Source organism: Pongo abelii, chromosome 3, assembly GCF_028885655.2.
Source record: "Pongo abelii isolate AG06213 chromosome 3, NHGRI_mPonAbe1-v2.0_pri, whole genome shotgun sequence".
Lineage (NCBI taxonomy): Eukaryota > Metazoa > Chordata > Mammalia > Primates > Hominidae > Pongo > Pongo abelii.
In genome coordinates, this window is record NC_071988.2 from 90366643 (window position 1) to 90378850 (window position 12208).

Genomic DNA, 12208 nt, shown 5'->3' on the forward strand with positions numbered 1-12208 from the left:
CGTTGCCAGTAGAGATGACAACAGCCCTGCTCTGAACATTCCAGAAGCTGACCCATCTATGCATAGCAGAAGCTTAAGGAAACAGCAAGCTGTGCTCTAGTTATACTGGTAGCTGACTAGTCTATGCACGGATGAAGCTTGAAGAATCATCATCAGTGAGTAAATGTCACCAGAAATCTTAGGCCCAGTAATCTTCTTTGTATTATTCATTATATTGCTGTTGTGCTATTGCTTTAACCAGCCCCCTAAATGCCTTTACTGCCCATGGTGGGTGTAAGAATGCTACTCTTTGCTTTGTTTTTACTGATCCCCATAGCTATGCTAAAAGGAAGAGGGTCCACAGAAGGATGCCCTCACTGCGTGCACACTACACGGATAAGAAACACAGTAGTTAAGACTTTATTGTACCATGAGTACCATAGGTATCTGGGCAAAAGATAGGTCATGGGGGTACCGTACCCCTATTTGCATGCTTAATCACATCATAAGGTTGCAGGCAGTACTTGAAATTATCACTAATGAGACAGCAAATGCATTAGACTTGCTGGCCCAGCAAGCCACAAAAATAAGGAACACCATCTGTTAGAATAGACTGGTTTCAGACTACCACCTAGTCCAGAAAGAAGGAGTATGTGGAAAGTAGAACCTGACTAATTGCTGTCTAGAAATTAATGATAATGGGAAAGCCATCATAGAAATAACTGCAAGGATGCAGGAGATAGCTCATGTCCCATTTCAGACCTGGAAACCCAGATGGTCTCCAGAATCCCTCTTAGGAGGTAGGTTTTCATTCTTTGGTGGTTTAAAACATTAGGGGTAGTGTTGGCTATATTAAAAGGTTGCTTAATACTCCCTTGCCTCTTACCTCTCCTCATCAGAAGCATCCAATCAACCATAGAAGCCAGAGTTAACAGAACCACCTCCACTCGACTGATGGCTCTAGCCAAGTATCAACCCATATCAAACAGAGAAGAACTGACTTGTCATGAGGAAACAAATGATAGTGATGCCTTCTATTAAATTCCATTTATAAGAGGCATCAAAGTCAGGCACGAGATGGGAAATTAAAGAAATAAAGAAAGAAAAATAAAATTAAAAAGAGAATTAAGCTTTCTGGTATTAGGCTAACTTGTCCCAGAGACAGCAATGGGTGCAGCCCAGACCCAGGAAAAGTCTTGACAATACTATCTAAAAAGACAGGACACACACAAAAAAATGTGGTCTGGTGACTCTCCCAGGACTCCTTCAACATAGAGAGAAGAAAAACAAATTTTCCTTTGTTTTATGGTATGAGTTTATAGATTCTTGTTCTTTGTAACTAGTAAATTCAAGTATTCTGTTTTATCTAAAAAGTACAGCAAAGGTCATGAGAAGCCTGAGCAGGCCTGAACTAGAGCTGTCTTGGTACCACAGTGAAGTTTATAAGATAAACCAGTGCAAGGCATTTTTGAGCAAAACTTAGATAACAGACATCTAGGTTGCATAGCAACAGTCATGTTTACTCTTGTGTTATGAACCTGTCACAATTTGATTAATTGCTCTGCCTCTGTATCCCTGCTTTCACACCACTGTAAGCCTGCATCAAGTTAGCCTACCCCTTTTGTAAAGAGTGTATAAAAATCAAGTTCTGTCTTTGCTGGGGCCCAATCTTCGGATGTTAAGTCCACTGGGTCTGAGTGCACTCAATAAAGATATCCTCCTGTATACACCCCAAGGTCTCTCTCTGATTCTCCTCATTCCCACAAAAAGATATCAGTTTAAAAACAATATACATGACAGATGATAAAATAGCACAAAGAGTGTTTTTGATTAATAATACTTTGGCATTAACATTGTGATTAGAAAAAATACATAATTCGTAGGTACACTGTGATGTTTTTGTATTATCATGATAGTGGAGGCAGGCAACAGATATCACTGAATTCTGCCCTGTCATTCAATTATATTATTTATAGAATTCCTAAGTGCACTGTACACACTACAAATGTTATCAGAAAGGAGTTATATTTTATAGGTAACTTCACTAGCACAATAACAATAAGTAGGTATTGAATAAAAATCTGAAATGTATCATGGAGTTGAGGCTTTCCATGTAATCTGGGCCTCTTTACTTACCCTAATTTGAAAATAGGTCTATTCAGTGTATTGTTCAGAGGGTTATTTAGAAGAAAGGAAGCCCAAACTCACCCATCCTGAGTCTAGGCACCCACTTAGCCAGGTAGATTTAGATGAATTGAAAACCCAAACTGCCTTGGTGGACTGGACTTGGCCAATACCTGATAGGAATATAACAGAAAAAAGAGGGATCGAATCCTGCCCTTAAGGTAGACAGAATCTGTCAATGCTTTAGAGTGTACCATCAAAGAGTTAACAATCAGCAGAACAAAATTTAGCATCATTACAATTTTGGAAGTTTTTCAACAGCCCTATTATTCATAAACTGACAATCAGTCTTTTTATATATAAATTTCCAGTGGTAGTAAATGTGAAAATATTCTGGATACATGTGAAAAATATCACTTAAAATTTTTTCTTGGAAGAAGTGCTTAATAATTTGTAATCAGAAACAAATTATACATACTTTCTAGGTAGATTAATGTATTTCTCACACATAGATGATTGCATAGATTTCCTTTTTTAGTAAATTATCAGATACCAGACTCTAACTTATGAAACAAGTGAACATAATTAAACTCCCTCCCATTTCATTGTTTTACAAATGAGAAGCTTAATATTAAATTTGTAAGACAAATGTGAATATAGTAAATACATTAATAAAACAAGTGTAGACCATTAGTAATTTTTTACTCTTGTTTATACTGGAATTATGTCTGCCTAACAATTACTTAAATATTTGAATTTTTATTTTATTATCACAATTATCTAAGTCACTGTGTATGAAACATCATGACTGCATTTACCTTGACAATATAAAAATTAGTCAAGCTAATATAGTTGTTCTATTTACTTCAGTCTTCTAGTAGTTCTCATTACTTAACTTGTCCTCATTTCCTTATCAGCCATATGGAACGCATTTGACTAGGTGATCTCAAACTTTTTAGAATTCTAACAGACATGCTATAATTTGAATTTTACTCATAGAACAAGGTACATTCTTTTTTAAAACTTTTAAGTTCAGGGGTACATGTTCCAGTTCGTTACATATGTAAACTTATGCCATGGAAATTTGTTTTACAGATTATTTTATCATGCAGGCATTAAGCCTACTACCCTTTAGTAATTTTTTCTTCTCCTCTTCCTCGTCCCACCCTCCACCCTCTGAAAGGCCTCAGTGTGTGTTGTTGCCCTCTATGTGTCCATGTGTTCTCATCATTAGGCTCCCTTATCTATATAGTTCTATGGAAATTTGGTGACAGGAAATCAGATACCTTAGTACCAATACTCAACTATAGAGTAGGTAGTCCAGAATCATCTTACCTGTAAGACTTTGAGGATCAAATATTGAAAACTTGGGTAACAGCATATGAGGATGAAAATGGTTCAACAGAAAACAAACTGTTGAAATAATAAATGATTCCCCATTTATTATTTAAAAACTCAAAAATAAAATCTAACTTCTTTACATTTATCCTCCAGTTCTAGTGAAAATATAATAAACTAAAAGGGGTTGACATTTTATTATACACGGTCACATTCTTTATGGCCAGAAACAAACTATCTTTATTTCAAGTATAGTTACCTTTCACAAAATTTTTTTTCAATAATTTTCTGAGTTGTCTGTCTCTTAATTCAATCCTTACACCTACCCTTTCTCCTAATGTATAGATATCGCAAATGCAACTGAAAAATGGCAGCACTTTTTTCATTACCAGCTGCTGCATTTTCTACGGGAGTAAATTCCTGATCTTTATCATGGACTGGTCTTAACACATTTTATGATGGAGTGTGGCCTGTCCTTCCTCTATTCAAGCACCACCAACACCCCACTCCCTGCTGCCCTGGATACTATGCCCCATCATACTCAGTGACTCCATCATTTCTCTAAGAGAACAAGTTCTGGCATCCACCCTGCTTCTTTTTGGTGGGGGAGGGTGGTGATGGGAAGTGGGTGAAATGCAATTATCTTTATCCGCAGTGTTCTCTATTTGTCCATGTGACAATCTTGTATTAATTCTTCCAGTCTCAAGTCACATACCACGTCTTAATGTGTAGCCTTCATTTATTGCCCCAGGGGACTTCTTCCTCTGTGATCTGAAAGCAATTTTAATGCAGTTTTACTTTCATAGTAATTTGTTATCTAGAGAACACTGCCTGTTTCATTGCCTCATATTGTGCATTGCTCATTTTATTTATAAGACTTATAATGCATAATTTTTCAAAAAACCATCTAATCTTAGATCCTCCCAAAACCAAAGCTTTTATAACTCATGATGGATCCAATGGAATGTATGAGAGAAGCTACAACGGAATCCCTAGAGTGGGCCTTCCATTATTGCAGATCAACCTGACAACTTTGCTCACATGAAGGTTAAGGGGGAAGCTGTTAGACTGGACTCAAAAACAATGTAAATTACAGATTTGCTCGATGCATTAAAGGCAGTCATTAGTAACCCTACACAAATGTAAATTTTTTAACCTCATAGCATGTATTCATACTTTCTCACATGAAACGCAAGGGAGCAGCAGTGACTCTGAACATGAACACAGTGCTGAGTACATATATTTTTTGTAACACTTAAAGGCCATGATCAATACACCATTGTATCACAATTTTGTTTGTTTGTTTGTTTTAGTGAGAACATTTGTCAGAGGTTTTAAGATAGTGCACAAGTTCTAAAATAGCCAAAAATTGAAATAAGAGGAATTACTAAAGATGGTAACAGAAGGATTATAAAGAAGATTGAGGACAAAGTTGAAGCAGAAAACCATAAATATTATTACAGTACTGATATTTTCAGCTGTCTTATGTGGTCTTTCAGGAAGAGAACTCATCAAATGTTCATTTTTAAATAATTTTTGTATATATTGAAGGTATACGAAGTGATATTATGGAATACAAATACATATTTAAAAGGTTACCATAATAAAGTAAATAAACATATTCATGATCTCATATTACTCATTTTTTTATTTTTAAAGCTTTCCTAAGATGATTTATTTTCAGTAATCAGCATGACATAATCAATCTCTAATTCCCATTATATTTAATGTTTTCCAAATTTTTATGCTACATTTTTATCCCATCACTGATAAGTTGTAAACAACTAGAGCTTTCAAATTTGCTTTTTAAAAATTATTGAAAAGAGGAGATATTAGTGTAACTGTAGCCATTTCTTTGTTCTTACAGTGGTGGTTGCTTTGCTTATTTGGAAGAATTATAAAATCAAAAAATAGTTGACTTGAAAGAGGTAAGTTGGAATATTTCTGTTTAATAGCCAAAATGTATGAAACCAGAAATATGTGGTTAAAAATTATTTCAGTACATACATTAATTTCAGTTATGCTATTACTATTATATTAGTAATAGCAATAATTTTTAATAAACAGAATTCAGGTGTTGAAAAATGATGATTTTTAATTAGTTGATCCACATTGAATGTGTATGACACACACTGTATTGGTTCTTTGTATTATGTAACTTCATTACAGTCTTTCCCAATTGTATGAAAAAAAATATCAGAATTAGTGCCCTCTTCTGAAAAACACAGTTCTCCCTCTGTGTTTTTTTAAATAACAAGGCGAGAAGTTACCTCCATTGCTATTGCTACAGTGCCATGCTTTAGCACTTTTTGGTTTTGACTTGGTAAGCGAGATACTCATATGCATCTTTATTATTTGTCTATAATTATTTCAACACTAGAAACAAATGGAACCAAAATGCCTCAAAGTAAAACATTGAAAGCCACTTGGATTCTAAAATCACAATACAAGAAAAATAGTAATAACAGTGAACATTTACTGACAATCACTTTATGATGAGAATAATTCTACCAAGTATTCTAAGAATCATTACATTATTACTCACAATAATCAGGCAAGAAAGATATAATTCTTAGTCATTCAATTTAACAATAAAAAACTTGGAACAGATACATTTTTTTTTTTTTAAAAAGGACCAGTAGATATCAGGTTAGGATTCAAACTAAGGCCATGTGCTTTCATACTTTTAACCATGAATCCACTGATAAAATGTTAATACTAACTCTTGGTCAGTGCCAACTTCTTATGAGCTTTGCCCTGACAGGTACCCAACCTTATCAGATTTGTCTGCTATCTCTGGACTTTGATATTATTTCAAAATTTCTACACCAGCTCCGTTTTTTTGTTGTTGTTTTTTTTTTGTTTTTTTACTGGATAATTCAATATCTGTACTCTCAAATGATTTTTTTAACCCTTTGGACTTATCTGATTTTAATTTCTATGCTATAAATATTTGTTCCCTCTTAAATTTTCTCTTCACATCTTGAAATCTTATGCATCCAACAAATTCTAGCCCATAAACCAAAATCTCTATAACCACCAGGAAATAAAATATTTGATTTTTCCTTCACTTTTATGTGGCACTCATTTTTAACATCTACACAAAAATTTCACATATTTATCTCTTCGGGTTCATTATATAAGTTGGTTTCCATTTGATTTTCCTTTAGCTGTAAAAAGAATGTTATGTAGTTATCAATCAGTTGTTATGATCAGTCTCTGAAGCCCTTGGACCAAAAACTCTTCTGGATTGAGTTTGTCATGCACCACAACAGAGCCAAGTACCTGCTGCCACCTGCCCACAACCTCACCTGGTTCCAGTACTGCTCACGGGATGTGCTGGCCTGTATGGCAGTTCTTACTCTCTTTGTCATAATATGTTGCTTGATTATCAAAATTTGCTAAGACAAGAAACAAGGAAGAGAGAGTAGGTCTGTTTGAGATCTAAGGCAGGCAGGCGTGATACAGAAAATCATGCCATTTAATGCCACCACTATGCATCAAAATGTGGACTACATTCTTTACTACATTTTACAAGACCTGCGCCTTCTTGATTTGTTTGAAATGTTTAACCTTTGTTAAACATGAAGTAATGTACAATTTTAATTTCAGAAAATCTGTAATGATTCAATTTTAATGCTTATCTATGTATATTTTTAAACTGAAAATAAAACGAGATTCACTGGAAACTCAGTCTGTTTACTTGAGAAGGCCAGAAAGACTAGTTCTACTGTGCATTTTAAGAAATGTCTTATTTTATATATATATATATATTTATATAATATATAATAAATTTATACATTTTATATATTGTATATTTATATGTTATATATAATAAATATATTTATATATTATATTTTTATTGTTTTATTTCAACTTTTAAGTTCAGAAGTACATGTGCAGGATGTGCATGTTTGTTACATAGGTAAAGAACCCTCTTCTATATAAACAAATACATTCATATGGAATATATGTGTCCCTGTCAGAAATAAAAAAGAAAAACAGAGCAAGATCCTTGTTAAAAATTGTAAGACAAATTTTATTTTGACTACTAAAGTAGAGGACAGAGACTACAGTATGAACTGAGCTCAACTTCAACTAAGACAAAGGTAATTGAGACTTTTAAAGAAAATTGATTTATGAATAAAAAGGGAATATGAGGAAATAAAAATAAGGAAACCAAAAAAAGAGTAGTGGGCTATATGGAAATAGAAAATTACATAAAAATTAAGTGTAAAATGATTGATTATTAGACAATATGAGTTAGGGTAATTTTGCAATTTGGCAGGATCACATTTTATTGAGCAAAGCCTCAGCATGAAGGCTAGGGTCACCTTCCAGGACAAATCCGTGACATAGTGTACATATAAGCTGGACTAAACTTGGCCAAGTCTCTTAGCATGGTGTTTAGGCAAGTTCTTCGTGTTACATGGAAGTTCCCAATTCATATCCTTCATGAAATACAAAATATTTTCTCATGAAAATTTTCTTTGTTTCAAAACTCTAGATGGTTATAACTGGCTTCCTATGTAAAACCAGGAAGTTTTGCATCAACCTGGTAAAATCTTTGGTTAGAACGACTAAAGATGTTTTCCACATGAGGCCTTGAATATGCTTGAGTTACTATTTTTGCTTCAGTAATGACCATTTGTAATTGGATAGTAATACACAAAATAAAAGAAGAGGCTAGTTCCCTTTAGTTAGGAATAATAGATACGGTCCAGCAAGTTTATTCCAGTCCCTCTAGATTATAATGTTACATGGATTTCTCCCCTGCAATAAGATCTTACATTTCTTGCCCTTATCTTGTCAAGTGTGATATTTCCACCTACTTTTAATACCTGGATTACTGAGGATATACAAGCCAGAAATGTATATAATTATTTTACTTATTCTCTCCTCATAACATATGGAAAAATAAACTGTAGATGGACTAAAGAGCCAAATATTCTGTGCAATAATTTTTAAAGTCTGCTGGAGAAAACATAATAAATGGCAAAAGCTCTCCTATACCTGCATTTAAATATTGTTTGTTACAGCCTTTGGACTCAGAACAAGGTTTGAAAAGCAAATAACAGAGAAGAAGGGAACCAATTTAAGAGTAGTTCTTATGTCTGACAAGAGATGTGTCTAAAACAGTTGAATGAAAGAGAGGCATAGTAATTATTTCTGACACATGAAATAGATTTTTATAGTAGTCTTCTCTATGAGAAAATATTTTAGCAATAATTGATAATAAAATGAATTGTTATAATGTCTAGAAAAGAAATACACCAAATATTTTACTTTATTAAACTTTGAATATATAGTCATACTACTAGAAAAAAAAATAGCAAAGTACATGAAAAAAAGTGTAATGTGTTAGTGCTTTTTATAGTAATGTCTTCTTTATAAAAGAGTGGAAACCTTATAGATAAATATTAGTTTGGGGAAATAATGCTCAACATGTACTACACAAGCTAAATTTTAGTCTATTTATATTTTCTTAATGAAACAACTTCTGAAAATACACCAAGGACCTTGCCAAAATAGATCTTCTTTGCAATTCTTAGACCATGTAGCCAGATACAAAAAATCTATGTCTATTCATGAGTTATCAAAGAATACCTTCATTTGTTTTAATTTTGAGAAGTCTTTTCACATAAAGTACTATGTACACATATAGTTAGGAAAGTATGTGAATATGAAGGTTTACTTGATAGAGACTCATAAAATCACATAGTATATTAAATTCCAAAAACTACAATATTGTGCATGTGTCTGTTTCTTTGAGATTGATTCTACAAGCTTTTAAATATCTCAGCAGTTAAAAAAATTTAAACACAAAAACTCTAAGTAGTCACATGGAATCATTGAATCGAAATAACTTTCTTCATCCTCGTGATAATCTCATATTGAAATTTCTTGCACTTATATTGAAATTTGTTGTTTTAATTCACAGGTTACAAGAAAAAAATTTTACACAGCTTAACTATATTTCACACATTGTACATAAACACAAGAACATTAAGAAGTCCACTGATAGTATCAGTACTCTTTTGCATATACTCAGAATAATTCAGTTTCATTTTAAACAGGATTTTGTTGTTTTAACTGTTGCTAAAGAAGATATTACATAGTTACATGTGTAGAAAGTCTCTCTCTTCTTTTTGATATTTTGAGATGATTAATATTGCTTGGCTTTTATCATGCATGCAGCGTTATTGTTACATTTTTCCTAAAATTGATGGCAAAATGTTTACTGTTTTAGAGCTTCAGTCATTTCTCAGTGAAAATTATGTAGAATTAGAAATATAGCAACTCTTACCTGCTTCCTACTGTAAAATTGGACTATTTTGCAACATCTTTGGTTTCATGAGCCAGTTCTATTTTTTCTATATACTTAAAAATATTCATCTGCTTGATTTTATTTTTAATTATTTCAATAGTTATTTTTAATTATTTCAATAGTTATTTGGGAACAGGTGGTGTTTGATTAGATGAATAAGTTATTTAACGGTAATTTCTGAGGTTTTGGTGCACATATCAAGCGAGCAGTGTACCCTGCACTCAATGTGTAGTCTTGTATCCTTCACCCCCCTCACCCTCCCCTCTGAATCCTGAGAGCCCATTATATCATTCCTATCCCTTTGCATCCTCATAGCTTAGCCCCCAGTTATAAGTGAGAATTTATGATGTTCGTTTTTCTATTCCTGAATTACCTCACTTAGAATAATGCTCTCCCACTCCATACAAGTTGCTGTTAATGCTATTATTTTGTTTCTTTTCATGGCTAAGTAGTATTTCATGGTGTATATATATATAATATCTATGTTATATATAGTATTTAGTATTTAGTATATAGTATTTCATGGTGTATATATATATATATATTATGTATATGTGTGCTGATATACACATTTTCATGATCCACCTGTCGGTTGGCTGATGAGCATTTAGGCTGGTTCCAAATGTTTTTAATTGTGAATAGTGCTGTTGTAAACATGTATGTGTGTGGGTCTTTTTCATATAAAGACTTCTTTTCCTCTGGGAAGATACACAGTAGTGGGGTTGTTGGATCCAATGATACTTCTACTTTTAGATGTTATAGAGAACTTCATACAGTTTTCCACAGCAGTTCTATTAGTTTACATTCCCACAACAGAATAAAAGTGTCGCCTTTTTACCACGTCCATGCCAACATTTTATTATTTTTGGATTTTTAAACTATGGCCATTCTTGCAAGAGTTTAGTGGCATTGCATCATGCATTTTCCTGATAATTAGTGAAGTTGAGTATTTTTACATATGTGTTGGCAATTTGTATACCTTCTTTAAGAATTGTCTATTTATTACTTTAGCCTACTTTTTGAGGGGGTTATTTGTTTTTCTCTTGTGGATTTTTTTTTTTTTTTTTTTGCCATTTGTAGATTTCCTTTGTCCGATGCATAGTTGATGAATGAATATTTTCCACTACTCTGTGAGTTGTCTGCTTACACAACTGATTATTTCTTCTCCTGGCAGAAGCTTTTTAGTTTAATTAATGTTTCGGTTGCATTTGCTTTTGGATTTTTGGTCATGAGGTTTTTGCCTGGCCCAATGTCTAGAAGAGTTTTTCCAATGTTATTGAGAGGTAACAACATGCTAGCAGCCCTTCTTTTCCTGTGGGAAGATACATAGTAGTGGGATTGCTGGATCCAATGGTATCAGCACCTCGCTCTCAGCACCTCCTCAGCCTCAGCGTCCGCTCTGGCCACGCTTGAGGAGCCCTTCAGCCTGCTGCTGCACTGTAGGAGCCCCTCTCTGGGCTGGCCGAGGCCAGAGCCAGCTCCCTCTGCTTGCAGGGAGGTGTGGAGGGAGAGGTGTGGGCGGGAACCAAGGCTGTGCATGGCCCTTGCAGGCCAGCATGAGTTCCAAGTGGTCATGGGCCCAGCAGACCCCGCACTCAGAGTGGCTGACCAGCACCACTGGCCCTGGGCAGTGAGGGGCTTAGCACCCGGGCCAGCAGCTGTGGAGGGTATGCTGGGTTCCCCACCACTGCCAGCCCACCCACGCTGTGCTTGAATTCTCACCAGGCCTCAGCTGCCTCCCCGCAGGGCAGGGCTTGGGACCTGCAACCCACCATGACCAACCCACCATGCCCAACCCTCCATGCCCCAGGGAGCTCCCGTGTGGCCTGAGCCTCCTGAATGGGGGCCACCCCCTGCTCCACAGCACCCAGTCCCATCAACCACCCAAGGGCTAAGGAGTGTGGGGGCACAGTGCAGGACTGACAGGCAGCTCTGCCCATGGCAACAGCACAGGATCCACTAGGTGAAGCCAGCTGGGCTCCTGAGTCGGGTGGGGACTTGGAGAACTTTTATGTCTAGCTAAAGGTTTGTAAATGCACCAATCAGCACTTTGTGTATAGCTCAAGGTTTGTAAATGCACCAATCAGCACCCTGTGTCTAGCTCAAGGTTTGTAAATGCACCAATCAGAGCTCTGTGTCTAGCTAATATGGTGGGGACTTGCAGAAATTTTATGTCTAGCTAGAGGATTGTAAATACACCAATCAGCACTCTGTGTCTAGCTCAGGGATTGTAAATGCACCAATCAGCACCCTGTCAAAACGGACCAATCAGCTCTCTGTAAAACAGACCAATCAGCTCTCTGTAAGAGAGGCCAATCAACAAGATGTGGGTGGGATCTCTAGGGAAAAGAAAGAGAGATCAGACTGTTACTGTGTCTATATAGAAAGGGAAGACATAAGAGACTCCATTTTGAAAAAAGACCTATACTTTAAACAACT

At 35.2% G+C, this 12208-nt stretch overlaps 1 long non-coding RNA gene and 1 pseudogene across 1 annotated transcript; one reads left to right on the forward strand and one right to left on the reverse strand.

Moving 5' to 3' along the window:
• Nucleotides 1-12208, reverse strand: part of LOC112132997 (UDP-glucuronosyltransferase 2B4-like) — a 364436-nt pseudogene that overhangs the window by 267901 nt on the left and 84327 nt on the right.
• Nucleotides 69-7127, forward strand: LOC129058998 (uncharacterized). Its single transcript, XR_008524549.1, has 3 exons — nucleotides 69-155; nucleotides 5309-5369; nucleotides 6612-7127. It is a non-coding gene; the product is annotated as an uncharacterized LOC129058998 (long non-coding RNA).